Genomic DNA, 12,541 nt, shown 5'->3' on the forward strand with positions numbered 1-12,541 from the left:
AAACACTTGTTCATGGTGTCGCGTGAAGGAAGCACGTTTTTGTCAGAGTTGCAGCAAAATAACTTTATCCAAGCTAACACTGTGTGAGAAACTACGTTTTCAGAGACAGAGCAGTAAATGTGATGCTAAATTAGAACGTAGCTGTCATAATAAGTTGAAGGTATGCAAAATGGAATATTTGCATGTAAAACAGTGCAAATAAATTCCAGGGAAGATATATTTCCCGTTAAAGTTACATTTTAAATGAAGGATTATTTAATTTTGCTAATATGCCAGCTGGCTATATGCCTTTGTAAATTTTACACTCTACGATATTTGCTGAAGAGCTATCGGTGGTGTTAAGCATATTTGATCAACAGTTTGAATTGAACAGTCTACATGTATACAATACATGAATCACATTGGAAACCATTTTTAAAAAAGGAAAATCCAGACGTTCAATAGTTACATGGATCTTCTAAGAAAAAGTGGCTTAAATAGAATATGCTTCAAGAAATGAGCGGAAATACTTCCAAAGTCCGAGTTTCTGTGGGACTATTCAGAGTAGGGTTGTATGCAGTGAGCTGTGCTAGCAGCATCTTGCAGTTGAGCCTGAGAGCAGTACAGCTACAAGAGCAGAGGAGCAGGGCAGCACTCAGTTATGACTCAAAATCATGCTTCAAATCCCTGCTTTTTCCTGGCTCCCTGGAGGCAATAAGCTGCACTCTTTCTTTTCCTTGGAGTACCTTTTCCCTCTCGCATGACAGCTCAGCTGCACTAGCAGGTGCATTAAGGGGGGGAGAGAGACAAGAGTCCACCCACTCCCTTTCTGCCAGCTGGAGAGGGATGTAGCAGGTCACATCTGGTGCTGTGGTAGCATGCATAGGGGATTGGGGGGGGGGGGGTGTGCACGAGTAACTTTATTCACATGAGAATTCCCTTAAAAATGAATGAGATTATTCTTGTCAGTAAACTCCCTTGTTTTGTTGTAAGCTTGGATTCTGAGTGAGGTACACAACCAAATGATGTTTTGGGCAATAGGAGGTTATGCATCATATTTTGCGCCATGTAATTTTTTAAGCCGATATGTGAAATAGGCAATAGGTATGTTGATTCTGTTTCATTACACAAATATCTTCTAATTCTGTACTAATTTTTCATGTGGGAAGGTTTAGAGATCATAGCATATGTTTACTTTTTTTTTTTGGTAGGAATAAACAACACTGCATCCTTTTCAGGACTGTCATCTGCATATTCTTAAATTAACTGCATTTTCTGGGGGTTTTATTATGTTTTTATTTTATTAGAATGGAGGGTTTTTTCTTATAAATAAAGCTCATAGTCTTTCATTAGTCTTGGGATGATGTGGCCTGATCCAGACCCAATATTTTAGCCAGTAGGACTGTTTCAGTAAGAAATGTGAGATGTTTGTGTCATTTCTCCTGAAATAATTGGTATAATGGTAATACTCTTTTTGGGTGGCAGTGTTTATAGAAATGTGTGAAGAAGTTGTACTATATATTCTATTCATCTTCTTATATGGTAATAATTTAAAAAAGCTGAATATTTTATGATATCCAAATGGGAAGATTTAGGATAAGTTTGTAAATTTAGCTATTATTAGGGTGTTTGTAGCACATATGAAACTGAACATCACAGTAAATTTAAAATATAGGCACACTTAGGAGAATATTGGGTTAGCCATGTAAGACATGGGAAAATTCTGGTACAGGTTCCTGTGGATTCTCTTTGTTGTTTTTTTTTTTTTTCTAGTTCTGGATGCTTGTATGCATTTGCTGGGATACTTTGATGCATTTGGTTACATTTATTGACCTAATTCTCATGATTTTATAAAACTTAGTATGTTTATCTACACACTGAGCAATATTTTGCTGTGTCATTTGGGGGGGCGGGCAGTGTCCCTGTGCCTTCCCACACCCCTTTTTTGGTATGAACAGAGTGTGGAAGCTGTGTCTGTAAACTCAGTGCTCTGTGAATCAGTTACTCGCATCCTTGTGGGGCTTGGTCTCTAGTTTTATGGCTCTTTCTCCTGTCTGTGTTTCAGGGAAGAATTTGCTCTTCATCAGACAGATACAGCCTTGGAGAATTAAATTCAATAAGTATTACATAATTTTTCCACAAGGGGACCATTTTGTTCCTGGTTGTCTCTTCTCAGTCTTCTGAGGTTAATGTCTAATTTGAAAGCTGTTATGTAAATCAAGCACCTAATGCACATCAAACCCAGCAAAAGACCTCTGTTTATCTCTTCGCAGCTGTGATTACTGTGTCTCTAAACTTGGAAAACAATTCTGTGTAATTGTATGACTCACAAAAGTGAATTTATTGTCAGTGTTTTTGTTAGTTTATTGAAGTCCTGCATGCTTTCTGTGAGATACCAAGTGCCTCTGGTCATCCCTGCTTGTGTGCAGAATAAGCCCATGGGAGAGCATCACTGAACCAGCCCCATGGCCTCGCAGCCACTGGATGAGAGCAGCAGGAAGCCAACGGGAGATGCAAGCAACTGCACATGGTTCTGCTGCTGCCATACGTGTTTCACTCATTTCATAGCAAAATTGTGGTGGACATGGGCTTCGGGTGACTTTTATATATTACGGCCTTCTGGTATTAATGGAAATGTATGTGGCTGATTTTTAAGACAATTAATTAATCAGTGTCCTTAGCCACATCAGGAGTTTCTTTAACGCTGTTGGGTCCAGCCCTGTGGCATCTCCCTCCCTCCCTCCCGTCTATGAGTACACAGAGAAACTTGCGCTGTCATGGAAATCTTGTTTTTATTACCACATCAGATAGGGCATCTGTAGTAAGTGTTCTAAAAAGAAATCAGTTACTACCTCCAGAGTCACAAGGGAGAGGAATCTTTTGACAAGAAAGAGCTATGTATGAGAAAGACTGAGTGAGAATAATATGTGTGTGTATAAATGTAGCCTTCACACTCTGATGGTTACAGTTCTTAATTTGACGTTTGGGAACAGCCTTTGACTGAAAGTGGGGACAGAAATTTTAATTGGATTCCAGATGAAGTGAAGTAAGACTGTGATGTGGAATTATATGGCAGAGTAGTGGATAAGGAGGTGCAATGCAGGCAATGCTGAAGATCTTTTTCCTATATAGATGAATATAAAGTGTGAACTGATTTGCAACAATAGCAATAAACTATTACCATCTTATATTGGGAGAATCTGGGTAACTTCTCATCTATTCAAGGAGCACAAAGCCTTATTTTGATGATAACAGAAAAGTAAAGGCAGAGTTAATTATAAAACTTGAACAGAAAATTTCAGAGCATAGTGAATAGTAAAGGTATGCCAGATTTTTTTAATGTGTGTCATTCCAGTTTCAAAACCTTTTTGTATACACATTTGAGGGTTATCATGTAAACCTATGAGGTTTATCATAAACCTTTATAAATCATATAAAGCCCTACTGATGCTACCTTGTAAGTAAATTTAATGTCAGGTTTTAATCAGGGTGAAAGACACAATAATATTTGCATATGTACATCTAGGTACTTATGGAAGAATATTTTTGTCTGTTGCTATTAAAAATATTCTCTTATATTGTGCAGTTTTATGCAACTCATCCATGTTGTCATGCACATGTGCAGCTTAATTTTTCAGTTAAGTATGTGCCAAAGTGTAAGTCATAATTGCAACATATTAGTGTGCCTTATTTTTTATTATACTTCTCTCAATTTTGAACTTACATTTGCCTTATGCATCAACTTTCTTTTTAATTTGTACATATCTTTTGGACCTGCCTTTGACTAGCAGGAGTTACCCTAATGTGGTAGACTGTGTATGTTATATGTGCAGCTCATATACGTATTTCTAAAATTTGTGCATGTACTGATTTAAAACCTGTTCTTCCTTGGGACCAGTCTTCACTCTATGTGTTATACCTATAATTTATATTTTAAGAAGCTTAGGGTAAGCACTTTGTCCCTCTCTTTTGTCACATGTCTGTAATGTCTCAGATGAAGCTAATGAGATTTATCTTTTTGTGAGCTGTTACATACTTAGGCTTTTACAGAGCAATAGAGTTTGAAAGTAATATTATATGTGATGAAGAAAAAACGTGTTGTATCATACTTAAATGTAATCGATATAGATATATGTATGTAAAATTAAGTATATAAATCATGTTGCTTTATATTAAATAGATCAGTTACAAATTAGTGTGGGTTTTAATGGGTACATTATGTCACTGGTAATGTAGGAGTATGAAATATCTGTAGTTTTGAATTCTAAAGGTAATCTCAGTCTTGTTGCTCAGGATTTGTCATTAGGTTCTCTTACAGTATTGAGACTTTTGAATTATTTGCTAGTAAACTGATAATCAGGATTTATAATTATACTGTATACATTCCTTGCACAAACCAATTTATTTTTTTTAAATTTATTTATGTTTTTATGACTGAAGCAGAGTTTTAGCTAGGGCTGTCTTTCATGTATCATTTTCAAATACTAATGTGGTGATTATAATTTTTATTTCTATTAAAGAAAAACTTCATACAGTTAGACTATTCCTATTACATGAGCATTCACTCTTTGTATGTGACTAAACATAGAGAACCGTTTAGTATTTAAAAGATTATTAGCAGTGCTTGACTTTTTATTTTCTGCATTCCAACAATTTTTGCACTTCTGTAAATGTCCCAAAGGATAAAATGACAAAATTGTAGCATTAATCTAAACAATGCATTTATAATGTCAAAAAATTCTTTCTGACAGTATGTTATATATTAAGCTTTATAATAGTTCCCCAGGTAAAATGCAACTCCCATAAAGGTAGGCTGAAGAGAAATATGATAACGGTCCTCAAATGCATAAATGGGTGTTACAAAGAGGAAAGAATTTGGGGTGAAAGAAATGGGGTGAAATTGCAGCAAGAAATAAAATTAGACATTTAGGAAGCAGGACCAAAAATAAGCAACGAAATATTCTATTGGAAATGCTTTGATGTGGAATATGGGCCAGAAATGCATTAGGTTCTTTATCATCTTCAGTTCCTATTATTTTTAATATTGAATAATGTCTCATCATTGGCTGTCACTGATTCATTTGTTATAGAATCTATTTGACTAAAGCTTGCTACTGGCATTTCTTTTTGTACCAGTTATGAGCATGTATTAGTGAAAATGGATATGTAGAAGTGTAGTACTTTAGGGCTCATGAGGGTCATGTGTTCTTGTCCTCTTTGAAATTTTCTTCAAGAACCACAAAAGAAAGCCAGCCAAGTCCACCTGAGGTTGGTGCAGCAGCTACTCGCCTTCCAGACCTCTAGGGGATGTGGGCAGGTTTATGCCTTTATTTGTTCAACAAAAGCAATTAATTTTATTGATAAGACATCCTTCTGTCTCTGGATAATGAATGCAGAATACTAATCTATAGTTTGAGCTCACATATATGTTGAGCATTTCCCAATATTTATTATGTCCATTCTAGTCCTGGAATAACAGTCCATTCACTACATCTTCTTTCAAACTTTGGACATGTTATATACTTGAACACAGAGTAATGTTTACAGCAGAGAAAGAGCTCAGTAAGCATAACTCAAGTAATTCCTCAGTTCTTTGAGGTACTTTTAATTTAACTTGGGATGTTTTGAAGATCACCTGCAGCACCTATGAAGAAGTACACAAGTACATTTTTTTTCCAGGATGCTTAATTCTAGAATATTCAGCTTCCTCACAATCAAAATAAAGGCAAATGTATTCACCATGATTTTGAGATGTTTAAAAAAACCCAAAACGACAAACCAAACCAAAATATTACAGAATTCCTACGGGTAATCTAAAAGATGATGCTTTGGGGGTGTTATATGCGAGTCTTTAAACTTTGACCCGAAATGCTCAATATCATGAGACTTCATCTTCAGTTTTCTAATTTTTTTGTTTTGACTGTAGTGAGAAAAAAGTGCTTGATTAATATTATCTCTATGTATACACATATCAAAATTTACATCTCAAGATCAGCATCATGCTTGGGCTCATGGGGGGAAAAGTACTGATTCTGTTATTCCCATTGGTTATTTTAGCAAGACTACACATTTTTGAATGTGTACTGGAACTTTATTTGTTAGCTCATCAAAATAAACAATGATTATAATCATGTCAGTAAAAGGTTTTTCTTTATATTAGGTTTCTTGGACTTGACTGTATGGAGGGAACTATGAATTGGAATACTACGTAAAAGCATGGAATAGTAAATAAAGATCTGGATATAGGATTTGGTTTGACAGTTTTGGTGACTACAAAGCTGAATAAAAGAAATGCATAATGTTTGATAAGTTGCTTAGGCTTTTTTATGATTATATAATCAAGTTAAAATTTGAGTGGCTCGGTTTCTGATTGTTCAGTCTGGGGTAGGTTTTTCAGAGTACTTAGAAATAGAGACATGAAATCAGAGGTCACTTAAAAAGTATGAATCTTTACCTCTGCATTTCTGTCTACCTTTCTAAGATCAGTGACACCGTAATATTTAATTAAGCTTTGTCAGCTTTTTTGAAAGGCTTGGTTTGAAGGCTCAGTTTGACTTAAGAAAATTAGTAGAGAAACTTACTTCATTTGGTTGTAAATAAGGGGTATCTTCTCACCTCTGGTTTCACTGAACAGCATGCCTGAGAGCCGTTTTCTATGTCAACATCCAATTATTGAGAGAGAAAAAAACTCTTAACCTACTTTGCAATGTTTAATTTTAAGCTGACAGTACAGTTCTTAATTGCTTGAAAGTCCTTTAGCTGTCTATTCCCTGATTCTTTCCCAGAGGCATGATTTAATTTTAAAAAACATAGTGTATTCAGCTCTAATTATTGGAGGGCTCATTCTAGACACATAGTAAGGTATGTTAATGACCAAGAACTGTATCAGCTGGAGTCAATGTCAGTACTCCCTCAAGGACACTGTCATTTAGCTTCCATAAAATCTCTGCTAATATCTTTTAATCTGATCATAGTCAGATTCAGGCAATCTGCATGATATTTTGAAATAATCTTATTGCTTTGGTTTGCAATGCAACCAGAGCAAGTCTGGAATAAACTTGTGTTCTGAAAATATTCATTTGATTACAAAAGAAATGCAGTCTGTTTCCATTATATATTAAAAAACCAACCAAACAGACAAAAACCAAACCCATTCTTATTTATGCCAGTGAAATTCCCACAACTGGAGTTGCAGCATGTAGCTAAGAATAGAACTTTGTTCTTATTTTATTAACTTCTGTGCTGTTTATGTGGATGTCTTATCTAATGAAGCATGTTATTTAACAAATAATTTGATACACTATTGGAATTTAGCATGCTGATGACATTAATACATTTTCTATCTCTAAAAACATCATATTTATTAAAAAAATCTTATTAAGATATTTTGCTTTCAGCTAAAAACCACAGATTGCTTTATGCTCACAGTCAAAGCTAGTTTAATATAGAAAATGATAGTCAAGTCTGTTACTGTCAGGAATAAGGTGGGTTTTTATTAATGATGTAAAATAGCCAATATACATAAAAATTGCTTTGACTGCATGGTGTTTTTTTAGTTTTTCATCCAGTTCTTAGTCTACAATCCACCAAAGCTTATGCTTGTGCTGAACCTTCAGTATGTGAAGAGACCCACAGAAATAAAATGGGCCCTCATGATATCAAATCTTCCAATTCTATATGTAGTGTATTCTGGTTGCCTCCAGATTTTTCTCTCCTGTCAGCAGAGTAAAGTATGGAAGTATTGATATTTCCTTGACTGGTTCTGTTGTATCTTACAATAACTTACCAGATCCTCAAAGCAGCACATCTCTTTGGCATGACTGCAGCAATATGCAGCGTTGTTCTGATATGATCTGAACTTTAAGCAAATCTGTAGATGCAGTAAATTTAGGGTAATATATCATAGGATCCTAATGATAAATGATTATTCTAACTTGCTCTAGGTCAAAGCTATGGACAATATACAGAACCTTTATAAGATAGATAGATATATATATATATAGTAAAATCTATACAACTCTACCCAGGAGATGGAATAAAAGTATGGGTGGAAAACCATGGGGATGCAATTAAGCTTTTACATGACTACTGAGAGCCTTTCCATCAGGCTCTTAAGTGACTTCTGTCTATTTGTTCATTCCAGATAGATTTATGATTACTGTCTGGTAGAGAAATTACTATGACACCAGTAGTAGGCAATACTATCCCCTAAAACATCCTATTATTGCCTGACAGTACATACTTGCAAGCTTCTGGGTTCCCCAAACACATCCTGGGCTACAGTTTCCTTGAGATGGCTGCATATATGCTTGTTTGCACTTGATTTCTCAGTGAAGATAACACAGACAAGCTTGTCTGTCACTCTGGCTCACCTTGTCTTCACTGCCAGACAAGCTCAGTAGTAACACAAAGATTCCCTTGCTCCAACTAGGGATTAGTCTGTCAGACAAAAACTTGGAAACAAAACATAAGTAGTAAAATAAATAAAGCATATACCTCAAGCTTTAGTTAATAATTGGGTACCCACCTTACCAAGTATACTTCAGAGATTTCCTGTTTTTCAGAGCTGTCCCCCCATTGTTTATGGAAACTGTTATCTAGGTGAATCCTTAAATACTGAATCCTGCTTTTGATTTCTTTTATTTGTAGCATTTCTAATGGTTTATTTTTCAGGTAGTGAAATCCTGCTATAGACAACTTGCAATTCTCATTTGAAAGTTAGCAAGGACATGGTGATGTAGTCCCTGACAGATCAGTTGCGTAGTTGGTTTAGTTTTGTTTTGTAAAACAACTTCTCGTTTCCCTCATCCTGTTTTTCCTTCCCCCTCCTACATCCCTTCCTGAAGATATAATTAATTCCTTTATATAAATGGAAATGATGCATTGATTTTTTTTTTTTTAAATTTGTTAGCTCTGCTATACAGTTTTTCATTCTTACTGAGTCTGTTAGCTAGGAGATACTGAGCTGTTAGTTCAAACTAGCAGGGAGAAGTTAGCCTAGGTATTCTTCACAGTGTCTTGGAGTTTGTAAATAAATACCTCTTAATAATTAAAAAAAAAGTAATTGTGTGCATATTTTCTATTTTCCATGACTTGGGCAGGTTGGCAGCTTTCTGTTCAGAATGCACATGATGCAATTGAACATGCTGTCACCATAGACCTAGTAACAAGATACTTTGCCCAAATTGTCCCCTCATCCCATTTATTACCAGCTTGGGAATTCTAGTGTTGCATACATCTAAGATATAATTATAAGAAACACACTTCTGTAATGCAAAGGGAGTGTGGTATCAAAAGTAAGCACTTCTGGATGGTAGACAATCAAACAGAGCATTTAAAAAGGGTCAAAATTGAAAATGTCTGAAATCTGATGGCTTATTAAGCGATAGACGTTGCATGTATGGGACAAATGAGAGAGAAGTAACCTAATTTAGGTGCCCACATGACCAAACCCAACTTTTAATTGCATACATCTTGTCAGCAAATATCTGAAATGAATGTTTTTACTAACTTATAGGTGTTTATTGAAATTTGGAACAGAATATTAAATGCAATTATATACTGCTAGGTGTTGAAAAGTTGGGTAGGATTTGTACATGTACTTATTGTGTATTTATTGAAGTAATGAATTTATTATCATGGCTGATCTCACTGGAACAGAAGAAGAAATCTAAATACAACATAAATGATGACTGAATCCAATTAAATGTCCTGGGTTTTAGTTTGCTATTTAAAGATATTAGCTATGAGTTTAAAATTTCTTGCTTCTCTTTTAAACTGAAGATAAAAATGCCTCTGTTCTTGTTTCCTAAAGGTACATTTTCCTGTAGTCTGCCTGTATGCTGTGCTCTGTCATTCATATGTAGACAAATTTTCTTTTGGTGAAAGATGATTCTTGTTAAGACAGGTCTGAAGAATACTCCTTCAGTATTATATGACCTGTCAGTGTTATTCAGCAATTTCCACCACCACCACTACCCTCATTCCCAAGGACTGTATTAACATTGCTTGATTTGACCATGATTGTTTCTATCATTTCTAAGCTGCAGACAACTTTTACATTCTTGACAGGATAGACCAAATTTATCTTTCTAGGATAGCTGTTTTTTCCCTTCTGGGAAAGCTGCAGTGAACTTCCACACTTGCTTCTTATAGTGCGATGGAGTTCAGATTTGGTTCAGGGAAGGAGAGCTAGCTTTATAGCCCAGGAACACAGGTACGATGAATCTGCGTAAAATGGTAGCAGATGTTCCTGCTGGGGCTACTGACTTGTAATTCCATGAAGGCCAACGTTAACGGGATGAGCTTCAACAAGGCCAAGTGCCAGGTCCTGCACTTGGGCCACAACAACCCCATGCATCGCTACAGGCTTGGGGAGGTGTGGCTGGAGAGCTGTCTGGAAGAGAAGGATCTGGGGGTTCTAACTGACAAGCAGCTGAACATGAGCCGGCAGCGTGCCCAGGTGGCCAAGAAAGCCAACGGCATCCTGGCTTGTATTAGAAATAGTGTGACCAGCAGAAGTAGGGAGGTGATAGTCCCCCTGTACTCTGCACTGGTGAGGCCACACCTGGAGTATTGTGTCCAGTTTTGGGCACCTCAATACGAGAGAGATCTTGAGGTGCTGGAGCGAGTGCAGAGGAGGGCAACGAAGCTGGTGAAGGGCCTGGAGAATAAATCCTATGAGGAGAGATTGAGGGAGCTGGGACTGTTCAGTTTGAGGAAGAGAAGGCTGAGGGGAGACCTCATCACTCTCTACAACTACCTGAAAGGACATTGTAGAGAGGTTGGTGCTGGTCTCTTCTCACAGGTAATTAGCGATAGAACAAGAGGGAATAACTTTAAACTGCAACAGGGGAGGTTCAGACTGGACATTAGGAAAAAATGTTTCACAGCAAGAGTGGTCAGACAGTGGAATAGGCTGCCCAGGGAGGGGGTGGAGTCACCATCCCTGGATGTGTTTAAGGGTCGTTTAGATGAGATGTTGGGGGATGTGGTGTAGGGGAGAACTTTGTAGAGTAGGGCTGATGGTTGGACTCGATGATCCCAAGGGTCTTTTCCAACCTGAATGATTCTGTGATTCTGTGATTCTGTGATTCTATGAAGTGTCACTGAATTGCAGCTCATCTTAATGTTGAATGTACATACTGATTTTATGCCACTGGCAAAATGAGCAAATGGACTATGATATTTAACTTGGCTTCATGTTTCCAATACAAAGTTTTCCATTTCTGAAACAGCTTTAAAAATGTAAATTTTACCCAGTCCTCTGCACAGAGTGTTCAAATCTATAGGATGTTAGATGAAGATACGAGATGGAAGTCAGGAGCCTATCTGTCTTTGGATTTCAGAATGAGTTAGGGACCTAGATACTTGTAAGCATCTAAACTCTGTGGCTGAACATCTTTCAGAATCCTAGCCATAAGGACCCATAAATGGTAAAAATGATTTTTTAAAAATGTCACCCATGGGTGCTGTGCATTTTCTGAATTAGTATATCAGAATAAGTTGAATATGCTTCATGTTCCATTTCTGTCATACTATATATTTTGATTGTGCAGATTGTGCTCATAATTCAGTCAGGGAAACAGAGTTTTCAGAACTTTATCCTCTGTCTCATCCCAGACTGACCAGTCTCAGGCAGGTAGAGAAAGCCTTTCTGCTGCTTCAGCTGGTTACCTAGCTAAATCAGTGAAAGTTCATTAAGCTTGATGTGTTTTAAATGAAAAAATAATAGCAAATTTTGTTGAAATTTTCACCTGAGAAAGTGTCACAGGCTTCTACTTAGTAATATTTCTGCCCTTCAACCTCAGCGCTTGAAGTGTAGGAGATACTATTAGTACTCTACTGTAGTGTGTGCTTTACAATTGAAAGGGGTGAGCCACAAAAGGGACTGTTTCAGCTTTGCAAGATTCCTTATTTGTGTTTACTTAACAGAAGCTAAAACCTGTCAGAGCAGAAATAGAGGGGAATAAAGAATATAAATCAACAGTTTCAGGAGATAGTTTATCTTTTAAAAACAGAACAAAACCCAAACCCAACCTTTTGCCTTCCTAAAGCTTTGCAAACTGAAGTACGTTCAGATGAGGAAAAAGTTTTATGCATAGAGTAGGACAACACAACTGCAGAAGTAATCCATTTGGCTAGCGCAAAACCGGCCAATGTGAAGAAGTGACACTTCACTAGTGTTGCATTTATTATGTGGAGGATACCACATGTATTCCACAATCTTAGCAGAGTTCCTGCTATATCTGTGGGAAGAATACCCATGGGAAGGGGGTCTTCTACAGATTTGGGTAGGGGCAAGCAAGCAGTAATACTAGATTCGTTGAGAGCAATTGCAAATCCCTTTATTAAGGTTAAGACTAAGTTATCATCTAAACCATGGGTGGTTTGGACAGGTAAAGTTGGCCTATTCTCATGCCGAGTACTTTCTTGATTCCAGTGGGGTGTCATCCATTTCCATAATACATAAAAACACGTTAAACCAAAACATATCTTCCCAATACAGGTTATAAATGTCATGTTTGCTAATCCTAACTACAAGCGTTATCTAACTAAACGT

General features: G+C 36.7%; 1 protein-coding gene across 1 annotated transcript in view; it reads left to right on the forward strand.

The window, feature by feature from the left end:
• LOC141917774 (potassium/sodium hyperpolarization-activated cyclic nucleotide-gated channel 1-like) overlaps nucleotides 1-12,541 on the forward strand; it is a 306,083-nt gene that overhangs the window by 1,098 nt on the left and 292,444 nt on the right. The gene's annotated exons all lie outside the window — the stretch shown is intronic.

This window comes from Strix aluco, chromosome W, assembly GCF_031877795.1.
Source record: "Strix aluco isolate bStrAlu1 chromosome W, bStrAlu1.hap1, whole genome shotgun sequence".
Lineage (NCBI taxonomy): Eukaryota > Metazoa > Chordata > Aves > Strigiformes > Strigidae > Strix > Strix aluco.